Raw genomic sequence first — 15,780 nt, 5'->3', positions numbered from 1 at the left:
CTACCAACCATCCATCCATCTTCTTCCGCTTATCCGGAGCCGGGTCGCGGGGGCAGCAGTCTAAGCAGGGATGCCCAGACTTCCCTCTTCACAGACACTTCCTCCAGCTCTTCCGGGGGGACACCGAGGTGTTCCATAGGATGCCACGAGGGACACAGTCAAATGCCTTGTGGATTGGTTGGGCAAACTCCCATAAACCCTCCAGCACCCTGTAGAGGGTATAGAGCTGGTCCAGTGTTCCACGGCCCGGACGAAAACCACACTGTTCCTCCTGAATCTGAGGTTCTACTATTGGCCGTATTCTCCTCTCCAGTACGCTGGCATAGACTTTCCCGGGGAGGCTGAGAAGTGTGATCCCCCTGTAGTTGGAACACACCCTCCGGTCCCCCTTCTTAAAAACAGGGACCACCACCCCGGTCTGCCATCCCAGAGGCACTGTCCCCGACCACCACGCAATGCTGCAGAGGCGTGTCAACCAAGACAGCCCCACAACATCCAGAGACTTGAGGTACTCAGGGCAGATCTCATCCACCCCCGGTGCCTTGCCACCGAGGAGTTTCTTAACCACCTCTGTGACTTCAGCCCGGGTGATGGACGAGTCCATCTGCTTCCTCAATGGAAGACGTGACGGCGGGATTGAGGAGTTCCTCGAAGTACTCCTTCCACCGCCCGACGACATCCTCAGTTGAGGTCAACAGCTGCCCACCTCCACTGTAAACAGCGTTGGTAGGGCACTGTTTCCCTCTCCTGAGGCGCCGGACGGTTTTCCAGAATCGTCAGAGTTTGTCCAGCTTCCTCCCCCGCCATCGGATCCAACTCACCACCAGGTGGTGATCAGTTGACAGCTCCGCCCCTCTCTTCACCCGAGTGTCCAAGACATATGGCCGCAGGTCAGATGAAACGACAACAAAGTCGATCATCGACCTACGGCCTAGGGTGTCCTGGTGCCACGTGCACTGATGGACACCCTTATGCTTGAACATGGTGTTCGTTATGGACAAACTGTGACTAGCACAGAAGTCCAATAACAGAACACTGCTCGGGTTCAGATCAGGGGGGCCGTTCCTCCCAATCACGCCCCTCCAGGTGTCACTGTCGTTGCCCACGTGGGCATTGAAGTCCCCCAGTAGAACGATGGAGTCCCCAATCGGAGCACTTTCCAGCACCCCTCCTAGAGACTCCAAGAAGGAGTACTCTGTACTCTGCACTGCTTTATGTATTGATTACATAATGATAACTTTCTTCAACTAATGATGTTTAATTTAAACATACCATTTGTAGACATTCAGTATCTGTACTCTTTCATCACTTTTTATTTCATTTTTATATATTTTACCTTAATTATTAGTCAATTGAGAACCACTTCTCATTTGTACTGACTGTCTGGCAAAAAGCCTGACGGTGCAAAAAAGTTACGAATAGAGTACTCAAAATAAACTTTGTGCAACTGGGGTAGAATGTAAGAGGTCAACAGATTACACCCACAGATTGCAACATGTGTGCTGATACTTGTATAAACCGATCAAGCATAACCCTATGACCACTGACTGGTGAAGTGAATAACACTCATAATTTCGTTATCATGGCACCTGTCAGTGGGTGGGATACATTAGGCTGCAAGTGAACATTCTCTCCTCAAAGTTGATGTGTTAGAAGCAGGACAAATTGGCAAGTGTATGGATATTAGCAACTTTGAAAAGGACCAAATTGTGATGGCTAGATGACTGGGTCAGAGCATCTCCAAAAATGCAGGCCCTGTGGGGTGTTCCCAGTCTGCAGTGGTCAGTACCCATCAAAAGTGGTCCAAGGAAGGAAAAGCGGTGAACTGGCAACAAGGTCATGGGCGGCCAAGGCTCTTGATGCACGTGGGGATTGAAGGCTGGCCCACGTGTTCCGATCCAACTGACAAGCTACAGCAGTTCAAACTGACAAGCTACAAGCAGTTTGGGGCTGCGTAGCCACAGACCAGTCAGGGTCCCCAAAGTGCCTACATTGGGCACGTGACCATTACAACTGGACCACAGATCAATGGAAGAAGGTGGCCTGGTCTGATTCTTTTACATCACTTTGATAGACGGGTGCGTGTGTATTGCTTACCTGGAGAACACATGACACCAAGATGCACTATGGGAAAAAGGCAAGCCGGCGGAGGCAGTGTGATGCTTTGGGCAATGATCTGCTGGGAAACCTTGGGTCCTGCCATTCATGTGGATGTTACTTTGACACGTACCACCTACCTAAGCACTGTTACAGACCATGTGCAGCCTTTCATGGCAACGGTATTCCCAGGTGGCATTGGCCTCTTTCTGCAAGATAATGCGCCCTGCCACAAAGCAAAAATTGTTCAGGAATGGTTTGGGGAACACAACGACAAGTTCAAGGTGGCCTCCTAATTCCCCCCACCCCCGCAAGGTGGAGTTGTATGACGAGGTAATAGTATGTCCCAATCGATCTACTACACACTAATGTATTACTTAGTGTTTTACTAGACACTAATACACTAAAAAGTATGTACTAAAATGTGGGAGACTCCCAGAACTTCTGGGAAAGTTGGGATGTCTAAATTCGGCTGTGATGTGTAACGGAGTCACTCTTATTAAATACTTGGGCAGGTGGCATTCTAGATATCTACAGGGATTTTTCTGAATGAAAAACTCAAAGATTCCCAAATTCTTGCACTGCTAATCGGCAGAATCTGGAGTTTTCACGGTGGGCCGCTGGTTGTTGGGTGGGGAAAATAAATGTTTGCATTGGTTTACTTGCTTCTGCGTGGAGTGGGCCGCTGACCTGCCGATAATCGTTAGTGCTCCTGTCATACCTCTTCTCTTTCTTACACACATGCGCTACTAACTGGGCTGGCGCGCACTCGGCCCTCAAAATCCCTAATTGGTCAAGTTTGCATCTGTCGGCTGAAGTAAAGTTTTACACCAGAGACGAGATTGTCGAGTGGCTAATATAATGTGTTGTGTAAAAAGAGAAAAGGAGGATCGGAATAGCTAGGTTAAAAAAAGAAAGGGATTGGAGCAAGACGCGACCCAGTGTGCCAAACTAACCTATATATTTAGAGGGTAAACCACAGCTGGTGAATCAAAGCCCATCTATATATGATGAGACAGCTAGGGTATCGACTATAGCTTAAACTTGACCATTTATCTGTGACTATTGCCGAACTGTAAAATACAGCACCCCAAAAGTGGGTATTTTTATTTTATTTAAATCTGTTAATTCTAATGTAGACCGCATTACTCCTTCACAAAATAATGTGAGCTAGGCTATTTGTTTGCCAGGCTAATCGTATAGCACGTCATGATTTAGGTTAACCCTGTTTAAAAGTGATTTTATGGTGCTGCAACTCACCCTATATATCATTTACTTATAAAGTTTGTTTCTCTGAAGACCAGTTCAGATCATAATTCAGGTTGGTTTTAGAATTTGGCAAAGAAATTTGCTGCAGTGAACTGGTTAGTCGCAGAGCGTTTGAAGCTCCTGGGGACCTACCTAATCACCAAGTCAAGTGCACTAGAACGTCAGAGATTCTTTCGCAAGTTGTTTCTAATCTCCTTGCAAATAATTGATCTGAACAGTATGTTTGTTGTTCTGAACATTTAGACTTTAGAATTTATTATTTTGCAATCAAATACAACAGATGCTCTCAAGAGATCCTATGACGATATCATTGATAGTTTTGCAGCAAGGAAATCGAGGCGTGTCCAGTTTTAAGACAGAAACTGCCCTTTTTTAACAGAACACTATGTTGGTTCTCCTTTATTGTTAAATTTTTTTGTACATTTTTTGTGTTTAAAAAAGTTAAATTAAGAAGTGCAAAGCTGGCTTACTTTTTTGTGTGGACAACATTTAGAGATCTCGCCTAGGGCGCCAGATTGCCCAGAAACACCTCTGAGTGTGTGCATGTGTCCTCAGGGGAATGGGAGTCAGGTGTGTGTGAGTGTGTGCATGTGTCCTCAGGGGAATGGGAGTCAGGTGTGTGTGAGTGTGTACATGTGTCCTCAGGGGAATGGGAGTCAGGTGTGTGTGAGTGTGTGCATGTGTCCTCAGGGGAGTGGGAGTCAGGTGTGTGTGAGTGTGTGCATGTGTCCTCAGGGGAATGGGAGTCAGGTGTGTGTGAGTGTGTGCATGTGTCCTCAGGGGAATGGGAGTCAGGTGTGTGTGAGTGTGTACATGTGTCCTCAGGGGAATGGGAGTCAGGTGTGTGTGAGTGTGTGCATGTGTCCTCAGGGGAATGGGAGTCAGGTGTGTGTGAGTGTGTGAATGTGTCCTCAGGGGAGTGGGAGTCAGGTGTGTGTGAGTGTGTGCATGTGTCCTCAGGGGAATGGGTGTCAGGTGTGTGTGAGTGTGTGCATGTGTCCTCAGGGGAATGGGAGTCAGGTGTGTGTGTGTGTGTGCATGTGTCCTCAGGGGAATGGGAGTCAGGTGTGTGTGAGTGTGTGCATGTGTCCTCAGGGGAATGGGAGTCAGGTGTGTGTGAGTGTGTGCATGTGTCCTCAGGGGAATGGGAGTCAAGTGATGATCTGACTACAGTTTATAAGACTATACCACAGTCCACAGACTGGAACAGGTAAGTCTGTTAACAGATGTTTTCACACATCTTTAAATATACTATAGATGTGCTGCACTGTGTCTGGACAGCATTGGTTATTTAGAGAAACTGAGCAACTGGAAAGATTAATAGGACATGCTTAGTCTGTATTGTGAGACAAAATGTTATTCCTGGAGTTATTCAACTGCATGCTCTGGCCCATTTTGGTCATAATTGCAAGTCTGGAGTAAAGATGAAAACTCATCAGGATACTCTATTTTTTATTAAATGTTAAAATATTTGATTCACTTAATGCAGATACATGTATCTGTGGATGTTTTGGAACTGAAACTGACTAGAAGGGTCACAATGAAGTTCTGTTTCTATGGTTACCCAGGATAAATATTACCAACCAGCAGCCAATGAGGTGCCACAGGTCAGTAGGCTGATGTCATAATGAAGTTCTAGAAATGACCATTCCAAGTCCAAGGTGACAGAAGTAGTTTTATATTGGATTGAGATAGATGTTTTTAACTGTTTATAACTTTTAATTGTTCAATTTAAATTGATTTGTACTGATTGATTTAAACTATAAGTGCGTGTAATGAAGAACAATACCCATCGCATAGTGCTGGTTGCCCCCATTCAGATTCCATCTGATCAGGTAGAAGAGTGTCCAGAAGAAGGCAGCTCCCTCTACAGCCTCTCCCTGACAGAAGCAGAAGTTGGTCAATCAAACTCCTGTAACCTTCTGGTGAGTAGATTTCCCGTCCTCTATCTTTGTGTAGACCTCCAAGAACATTCAATCTGAATGGATTGCTGAACAAATGTCTCTCTCTTGTTAACAGTCTCTTGGTGATGATGGTTCTTTTGGCGGGGACCTTTATGATAACCTCTCTGCTGAAGATGTAATCATACTTCCTGATGAACCAGTGGTATGTCTTTTGGCCTTAAGGTTTGCTGTGTCTGTTTGCATTGTGATAAAGAGTGTTTCCCACAAGGACAAGTGATAAGACAGAACACACCATTTGACTTACAAGATAATATGCCTCTGATAGGGATTTATTTTGTTAGTGTCCAAAATTGTATCTCTCTGTATCTCTCTTATGTTGCACATTAATTCCCATTCGGATGGATGCTGGGAACTGGTACAATCTCACTAGATTGTTTATAGGCCACCTGGTTGATTAAAAAAAAAAATTCAACATGTTACAAGGTGAATGAAATGCAGACAATGGGGTTTAGAAGACGGATGCCATCATGTCAACAGGCACAAGTCTAATTCAACAAAATGTATATTTGTCAAGTCAGTCATTATTTATTTGTGGTTACAGGGCAACAGTATGGTTAATCAAGTTATTTTCAGCTGTGATTTATATATGTGCCTTCAAGATGAAGATGTATGGGGGTTGACAACCACACAGGCACCAACATTTCTTCCTCACTATGGTGTAAAATGCCCAAATCAATCCATTTTAGAAAGGTTTGCCTGAGAAATATTTGCCAGAGATAACAGTAACATTTCTCCTTCAAAATATCATAGGATGTGCTACACTAATTGCTCAAACAGGCTTTATAAACCTTTACATGTCCTCACATCTCAATGTCCTCAATGTTTCGTCCACACAGAGGCAGAGGTCCACGGTGTACCCTGACATCACCACACCTCCCACTAAGTGGGACAGAAGCTACCTGGACCAGGGTGAGCAGAGCCTCCAAGACTTCAGCAACGAGGGCAGTTGTCTGCAGAAGGAGGAGAGGCCTCAGACAACGATTGGTAATGTGAGAAGCCTGGAGGCCCACCAGTTTCACAGGGATATGTTCTGTCGGGTCAAGCGGAGCCAGAAATTGCCTGCTTTGGATAAACTGGCTGAGGACAAATTCCATAGGTTGGGCAGTGTCCAGTTCTATGTAAGTTAGTCATTCTTGTGGTCAGTGGTGTTCATTGATACAAAGCTTTTATGTATGTTTCTACAAATAAACATGGTGTTTGATGAAGTAATTTAATTACACTGAGTGACAAAAGAAGTCAGGCCAATCTATAAATCAACCAATTAGACAGTTCTGTATAGTTCATGGGTCTAATTTGTTTGTGTTCTCCTTCCTTCAGAGCACTACATGCTGGCATGAGGACAGCCCCTTGTCTGACAGTGACGATGAATGGCAGCATTCTGATTCTCTGGCTGAAACCACTTCTGTTCGGACCTGGTCTAATGATGAGGAATCCACTGCCTCTCCCAGGCCTGGAGCTCCCCACCTGACTCCCATCCCTAATGGTCATCAAATCACAGATGACACAAGGTCTTTGGCCCCTCCGAGCCCCGACTGGCCACTGTTCATGACCTGGGATCCCCGTTCTCCATTGGCTGGCAGATCACTGATGTCTTTGGAAGACATCAGTGATCTGGTGGTACCTTTTTCCGGAGAGGATAACCAATCTCTGGCCTCTGCCAACTCTGTGGAGAACATGGCAACCACACAGGTAAGTAAAATTAGAGGATGTGGAAATAAGTTGACCAATAGAGAATGAGAACAAAAAGTAATGAACCAATAGCATTAGAACAAGTTGGCCAATAGTGTTGAAAGGAAAAGTAGTCGACCAATGTTGATGCAAAGAAAAGTAGTCCAGAAATACTGTTAAAGAGAAAGTGGTCAACTAATAGTGCAAGAAAAGTAGCCACCACTTGGGCTCTATATGACCAGGTGACCTGTTTTAGAGAGGGGTAGTCTTATAAATGTTGCATTTTACAATTTGTGACTTAATTCAGGAAGAGAAAGGCAATGAGGCAGTGAAAAAAGGCATTTCCTGCCAGCAGGAGAATAAAGATAGTGAGGTTCTGGTTTCTCAGAAGAAAGGCAAAAAGAGTCTGAGGAAGAGGTGAGAAATGAATGATGAAGGAGGGAAATATCTAGTGACATACGTATTGTTGTTCACAATCTAAGATTATATGACACCCTTGCAGTGATTCATGTCAGTCTTTTTTATTCTCACTACAGGTTTCTTCAGTGGCTGCAGCGTAAACTGAGACGCAAGTTTAACATTCAGACAACCTCCCTACCAATCTTAGCCTGACTGACTCCTCTAGACTGTTTCCCTAATATCAACGTACCTACAAACTAATACTCACCCGTAGAGTAACATTTACTTACCTCCCCTCCTCTCCTCAAACTAACCTTCGTTCTACCTATCCACCCACCCACTGGTACATACAATCACCCACCGTGTTTAATTAGATTTAATCAAATTGATATTGTCCCTGATTATCGTTTAAAAACCCAATGAAGAGCCTTCTGATTGTGCAGTGGACATACCAAGCAGCCTGGCAAAGTTATATTTGAAGCAGATTTAGAACTCCAGAGGTGGGGACTAGGGCAAAACAGTGAGGGGCAAAGAAAAAACGAATCTTTTGACTAGGCTACACAAATAATTTGCTATTTGAAATCGGAACTTTTATATTGTTTTATGAGAATGAACCAAAGACATTCTCACGGATGTCACTAATAGACTTCGTCAATTTTGTCCAACCTTTCTATGTGTACATGGCTCACATTCACCTGGTTCAACCTGTTCTGGGTTGATGTCAGCCAGGATTTTAGCCTTTTCGAAGCACTGAAATTCTTTCTGTGCTGAAGAAGCAGCAGCCACTAGCAAAGGTCTCAGCAGGATCTACACTTGCTTGATCAGACTCCTGACCTCAGCCACCTTTGTCTTCAGTAGGTCCACCACATCCACACAGTCGCTATTCTGGTGTCTTGAGCATCGCCAACCACACCTATAAAAAAGGAAGAAGTGGCATGAATCTCAGGAATAAGGTTTTTATATAATGTTATGCTTTTTCTACTGAATTGTGCCACCATAACACCATAATGTAGCGTGTACAGCATTAGAGTTTGAAACATGAGTGAAAATGGACTTAAACTCACCAGAATGTTTTGTTATCCTTCCTTATTCATTGATCAATTCCAGTGAGTTATTGACAACAGATGAGGCTGATGTAGTCGTCTGGGACACAAGGTTTATGCAGTTGGGGCCACAGTGGACATACAGAGCCAGAGGTTGGTCCCTGTTTAATTAAGACCGCCTGCAGTCTCTGTATGCTACCAGACATGTTGGCTGTACCACTATATGTTTGTCCTCTCAACTGCGAGACAGGCAGGTTCAGTCGGAGCAATACATCTGTTGCAATTTAGCAAGGCTCTCTCCAGTTGTTGAATGAGTTTCATGTAATCCACAAACTCTTTTCTAGGGGCTAGGTCTTAATCTACATGCCTGGTCCATATGGACTCTTCCTCAATCCCAGCAATGTCTTGTGTTCCATCGATTATCAAGGAATATTCTACAACAAGCAAAGATTTTATTTCCTTTGGTGGTCTCTGCATGTTTATGACTCTGGCTTTTTGTAGTTATAATTTATCCCTCATCTCAGCATCCACCCCACTGTCCCTTTCATCTCCCTGCCTCCTGGTCTGACTCGTTCTGCTAAACCATAAAAATTAACAGTCTAATAAACAACAAACCTTTCCTCACAACAGTAGTTCAGACTTTTAATGCCTTGGTTGCTTCCTGAACATACAAAGAGCACGTCAGTCTTTTGGTACACAATAAAAACAATGTATTGTATTTAAATGACTTGACAATAACTAACTGTAGACCAATTATCTATACAACAGGTAAGCTTCTGTAAGCATTATACCATTACAGATCCAGGGGGATATATTGGAGTTTTGTTTGTTCTTACACACCTCAGCAACCAACCTAATGTCCTTCTAATTACAGCCCTCTGGTTCTGTCTCACTCTGCATTCAAATATTAGTCAAATATGACAGTCAGTCAAGTAGTGTTAATTAATGTCAGGGTGATCTCCTATAGTTGTCAACAACAAATGAACTAGGCTACTATAGCTAACAAACACAAATGAAGGTGGTTGCTACATTGTGAGGTTTATTTGCATCCACATTATCACAGCTCAAATCCTGATACAGTCTATCTTAGATATTAAAGAATCACATGCTGTAACAAAACTACAGCATAACATGGCTCCCATGTATATGACTACAATCCATCTAATATTGCATAACACTGAGTTGAACCTAAAATGACATACTTGTTGACAGGCCGGCTCCAGACATTAGCAACATAAATGGTCACTTAGGGCTCCTGACCGCTAGGGGGCCTCTGACTGCTAGGGAGGCCCCGACTGATAGGGGAGGGGGGTCCCCAAATGAAATTTAGCTTAGGGCCTAAAGGGCCAAAAGGCTAGAGCCACCACTCCTTGTAGAGAGTTAGAAAGCTAATCAGCCAATATTTACCTCATACTCCTAACAGCAAGATATTTGTGCCACGAAAAATGTCAAAACTGAGTAAAGTAAGACATGGATTCTATGAGATGACGGATTTTGTGACTGAAGTGGAATGGATTTCGGAAGGGGACAAAATACTAAACAAATATTTGGAAGGGGACAAAAAACTGAGGAGGATTGACATGAACAGTCACATCAGCCCTATTTGAAATAAAATTGTAAACCTACCAACATGAAGATGCCAATCATATTGGGGGGTGACAAATTATCCTTCCTTTAACATTTCCTTCCTTATCCCCCTGGGAATTTTGCCCCTGGATGGCGACCATGCCAAATCTTTTATGCCCCCTGAAGTAAAAGTGTCTCTGAAGTAACATGATCCCTTCACCACGGACTAACTCTTATGCAGCTGTAAAACTGTCTGAGGATCTGGGCAATATACCAAATCCTTTGAGCCTTAGAAGAAATAGATTTTGAAGTGTCCTCTTCAGCCCTGACAAAGTGTCTCCAAAGTTATTTTGTATGTCACGTGGACCGCAATCCTTTGACAAAAGGCCATTATGAAATGATAAATGAGTGAAAAGAGCTAAATAAAAGAATGTATTGAATTCATGACTGATTTTACTTCTATACTGATTTATTTCAAATTGACTTCTTCGGTCCAACATAAGAAAATGAGATTGAGCCTGTAACAGTCAGGGTCAAGTTTGACACCCACTTTAAATTCACAGCCTCTCACATGGGAGACCCAGGTTCATATCCAGTGTGTGCAATTATGTTTGTCTCGTCTAATCGGGATGAACAGAATGTAGGTGCCAGCTGAATGTAGAGGAAAATATGCCCAAAAAATACTCCTATCTGTCACTTGTAAAAAAAATAGTTTTTAAAAAGGTGCCCTGAAATTACCCTTATTCCACACCTCAGTAAAATCCTACCTCAGTCCAATTTTCAAATGACCTTATTCTGAAAAAGATATGATCAGGTCCTGAATCTTTCGGCTCTCTCATGATTAGATTAGATTCAACTTTACTGTCATTGAACAGTACAAGAACAGAACAACAAAATGCAGGTTGCGTCTAACCAGAAGGGCAAATAGAGTGCAGAAGAATTTACAAGTGCAAGTATATGCAAGTGGAATTAATATGTGTGCAATTAATGCAAATGCATTACAGATGGCAATTCTAAATGTGTTCTGGAAAATACAAAAATGTACCGAAAATGTACAGGTATTAAGTATAATGTATCTACAATGTATCTACAAGATACATAGTTGTGGTAATTCTCAATGGCATTCTGATTTTGCAATCAAGGCAAACTGAAGGAGTAAGGTAGCATGTGCAACTGAAATGCAGGGATAGCAGCAATGAGCTTCCTGAGGTAGACGTGTGTGTAACAATTGAAAATGCAAGTGCAGTGGCAGTTCCTGAGCCTGCTTGTGCGAGAACAGAGAGACCTGGATGACTGGCCGCCTTGTCCCGCGGCGCCTTCTTCTGCCCAGGTGGCGCCGCCTCATCTCGCGGCGCCTTCACCTGCCCAGGAGTCACTGCATCGTCCCAAGGCGCCCTCTCCTGTCCGTCAGCCGCCGCCTCGTCCCACGGCGCCCTCTCCTGTCCCGGCCTCAGCGGCGCCCTCGCCTGTCCCGGCCTCAGCGGCGCCCTCGCCGGTCCCGGCTGCTATGCCGGCTCTCCCTGGCCCTCTGCCGGCTCTCCCTGGCCCTCCGCCGGCTCTCCCTGGTTCCTCCGCCGGCTCCCCCGTCTCCTGCTCCTCCGCCGGCTCCTGACCCTCCGCCGGTCTCCCCGTCTCCTGCTCCTCCGCTGGCTTTTGACCCTCCGCCGGCTCCCCCGGCTCCTGCTCCTCCGCCGGCTGTCGACCCTCCGCCGGCTGTCGACCCTCCGCCGGCTGTCGGCCCTCCGCCGGCTCCCCCGGCTCCTGCTCCTCCGCCGGCTGTCGACCCTCCGCCGGCTCCCCCGGCTCCTGCTCCTCCGCCGGCTGTCGACCCTCCGCCGGCTCCCCCGGCTCCTGCTCCTCCGCCGACAGTACCCCCCCCCAAAGGCGCGGGCTCCCGACCGCAAGACCGGGACGACCACACCAGGACCGGCGGAGGCTCAGCGCCTGGAGCCGCCGGCACAGGAGGGACAGGAGCCGGCAGGAGAGCCGGCGGCGGGTCGACAGCCGGCGGAGGAGCAGGAGCCAGGGGAGCCGGCGGAGGGTCCGGAGCCGGCGGAAGAGCCGGCGGAGGAGTAGGAGACGGGGAAGCCGGCGGAGGAATAGGAGACGGGGAAACCGGCGGAGGGTCAGGAGCCGGCGGATGAGCCGGCGGAGGAGTAAGAGACGGGGAAATCGGCGGAGGGTCAGGAGCCAGCGGAAGAGCCGGCGGAGGAGCAGGAGACGGGGGAGCCGGCGGGGGAATAGGAGCCGGTGGAGGAGCAGGAGCCGGGGGAGCCGGGGGAGCCGGCGGAGCGGGAGGAGCTGGCGGCTGAGGCCACTGGGCAGCGGGAGGAGCTGGCGGCTGAGGCCACTGGGCAGCGGGAGGAGCTGGCGGCTGAGGCCACTGGGCAGCGGGAGGAGCTGGCGGCTGAGGCCACTGGGCAGCGGGAGTAGCTGGTGGCTGAGGCCACTGGGCAGCGGGAGGAGCAGGCGGCTGAGGCCACTGGGCAGCGGGGGGCGCTGGCTGCGGCTCCCGGGCAGCAGGGGGCGCTGGCGGCGCTGGCTGCGGCTCCCAGGCAGCGGGGGGCGCTGGCTGCGGCTCCCAGGCAGCGGGGGGCGCTGGCGGCACTGGCTGCGGCTCCCAGGCAGCGGGGGGCGCTGGCTGCGGCTCCCAAGCAGCAGGGGGCTTCCGGGCAGCGGGGGGCGCAGGCTGCGGTTTCCGGGCAGCGGGGGGCGCAGGCTGCGGCTTCCGGGTCAGCGGGGGGCGCTGGCTGCGGCTCCCGGGCAGCGGGGGGCGCTGGCTGCGGCTCCCGGGCAGCGTGGGGCGCTGGCGGCGCTGGCTGCGGCTCCTGGGCAGCGGGGGGCGCTGGCTGCGAGAACCGGTACGGCGGGTCCCGATAGCCCCACCAGTCCTCACATCTCCCTACATCAGGGAAAGCCCTCATAGGCCCCACCGGCGTTGTTGCCCGACGCCTAGGAGCTGGCACCGGGCAGGGCTGGGGCACCTGGACTACCCCACACGTGAGCACGGGTGGCACGGCTGCGTCCTTCCACTCCGCCTGATATTTCACAAAAAAAACACATACAAAGTATGTTGTATGTTTACGCATTATGCATTCAATCAACATTTAAAATTATACAGACAACACATACTTATGATGTAAAAGGTATGTAAAATGAGGCCATGAGGCTGGTAGTAATCGAAGCCAAAGGCTCTTCTGTATTAGAGGCAGAAAATGTAAAGTGAGGCCATGAGACTGGCAGTTATCAAGTCCGAAGGCTCTTCCGCATTAGAGGGTGAAAATGTAAAGTGAGGCCATGAGCCCGTCAGTAATCGAGTCCGAAGGCTTTTCCGCATTAGAAGCTGAAAATGTATAGTGAGTCCATGAGGCTGGCAGTAATTGAAGCCAAAGACACTTCCGCATTAGAGGCTGAAAAAATTGTAAAGAGAGGCATGAGGCCAGCAGTAATCCAAATTAGAAGCTGTAAACATTAATGTGAAGCCATCAGTCCGGCAGTAATAGAGGCCGAAGTCTCTTCCGCATTAGAGGCTGAAAATGTAAAGTGAGCCCATTAGGCCGGCAGCAATTGAAGCAAAAGACAAGAAAAAGAAGCTCTACCATTTCTGAAATGTCACAGCTTCATTGATGACCTTGAAGAAAACTTACAAAGCCCAATGTCATCCAAATCTTCCTCATTGGAGCATGAAAATATTCTAAGGAGAGGCCAAGAGGCCGGCAGTAATTGAGGCCAAAGACAAGGAATAAAAGCTCTACCTTGTCTGAAATGTAAGAGCCTCATAGAAGGAAGAAGACTAACATTGTATCCTGAGTTTTTGTGATCAGAGCCTGAAATCATGGATTCAATTTCTGCATAGATTTGACATCAAAAAGTTGTAATTATAATTACGTATGTGGAATGTGTAATCTATATGTAGGTTATAAAATGTATGCATTCGGAATACCGAATGTGAATGTTTCCCTTACCAAGTGTGTCTGGCATAACAATGAGTTGAGATAACATTAAGGGTGGGCGGGTCAACCTGCTGTTTCCACAGGAAGCTATAAATCAACACAGGTCACCGTTACCCTCTCACAATTGTTGGTTCCGATTTGCAACTCACAATGACACTAGAAACCCTTCATTAATGGTGATTAATTTGCCATCCTAGGCAATGTATTCCAATGGTTAGTAAAAAGATCCCATATAGGGGGGATATGAACCACTTCCTGTTTCCACAGGAAGCTACAAATCATCCCAGTTAGAGCTCTGCCTCCAAAGAAGATATTTTCCGAATCTCATCTTACTCGGACATGGATGAATCCTTCTGCTCACATGAATTATGTGAGGGTGTAGGCAATGTATTCCTATGGGGAGAGGTCATGACCTTGGTAATGTGCCAATTTTTAAGGGGAATGGTTAAATTCCCCACCTTTTGGGCTTGGACCGTATGACCTCCAGAGCCTCCTAACCTTTGAACTGTGTTTCTAGCATACGTGGTTCTCCCGAGGTCACCCAAATGGGTTAAAACTCTAGGCCAGGCTTAACTTTTGTGGCCTACCTTTGAGGTCAAACCTTGCCCATCCAATTTTTTATAAGTCTTGATGTCCTACAATGTATAGATTACATAATTTGCATGTGTTCAAAATACGAAAGTTGCATTTGGTGCCTGGAAAGACATTACGTAATGTCAGATTACGTAATTCGTATGTTGCAATAAGTAAATCTGTTTAGGTGTTTCATTTACACACGTTTGGTGCAATCAAGATACATTTTGTGTACATGACAGAAAATTTATTTTGATAACATAAAACATATGCCATAAAAAATGAAACCCCTAAAATTACATATTGTAGCATACGAAATACGTAATCTGAATGTCGATGTATGTCGTTTTTTAAGGGCCATTGCATTACAAGTGAGTGGCATAACAATGAGTTGAGATAACATTAAGGGTGAGTGTGTCAACTTCCTGTTTCCACAGGAAGCTACAAATTAACACAAGTCACCCTTACACTCTGATGATTGTGGGTTCTGAACTGCAGCTCGCTATGACTCCCAGAAACCCTTTTTTAATAGAGATGAAATTGCCACCCTAGGCAATGTACAGTATTCCTATGGGGAGAGGTGAATTTTTAAGGTGAATGGTTAAATTCCCACCTTTAGGGCTTGGACCGTATTCATCGGAATGACCTCCAGAGCCTCCTAACCTTTGAACTGTGTTTCTAGCATACGTGGTTTTCCCGAGGTCACCCAAAAAGGGTTAAAACTCTAGGCCAGTCTTCACTTTTGTGGCCTACCTTTGAGGTCAAACCTTGCCCATCCAAAACATAACGAAATTAACGCAGCTGTGTTTCTTTACTTCATGTGGCCGCTGACCTATGACCTGACCTATGACCTACATAGTGCCACCCAAGCATGCCGCACAAGCCCTGAAAAGTGAAGCCAAAACGTCTCGATCGCCCCCTGGTGAGTGGTCCTAGTATAGGTCATAAACCCCGCCTCCCCATGTTATTCAATGGGACTCGAGACCAACTAAACAATTAAATTACCCTTCAAATATATTTTTTCCGAAGCTGGTTTCTGTCATTTACTGTAGTTTGTATCACGCAAATGTAAATTCAAGAGTTTTTTTTAAAAATAAGTTGGTTTTTAGTTAGTTATTTAATGCTCTAACAACGGTGGTGTGACGTTGTGATTGACAGCTATCTGAGCCGAGGAGCCACTGAAGCGCCAACAGGCTTTTTTCTTCGGAGGACTAAGGAGATTGGAGCTTTAAATTTAATCTCTAAATT

This window comes from Esox lucius, chromosome 25, assembly GCF_011004845.1.
Source record: "Esox lucius isolate fEsoLuc1 chromosome 25, fEsoLuc1.pri, whole genome shotgun sequence".
NCBI lineage: Eukaryota > Metazoa > Chordata > Actinopteri > Esociformes > Esocidae > Esox > Esox lucius.
Note: the sequence above shows the minus strand (reverse complement) of the source record.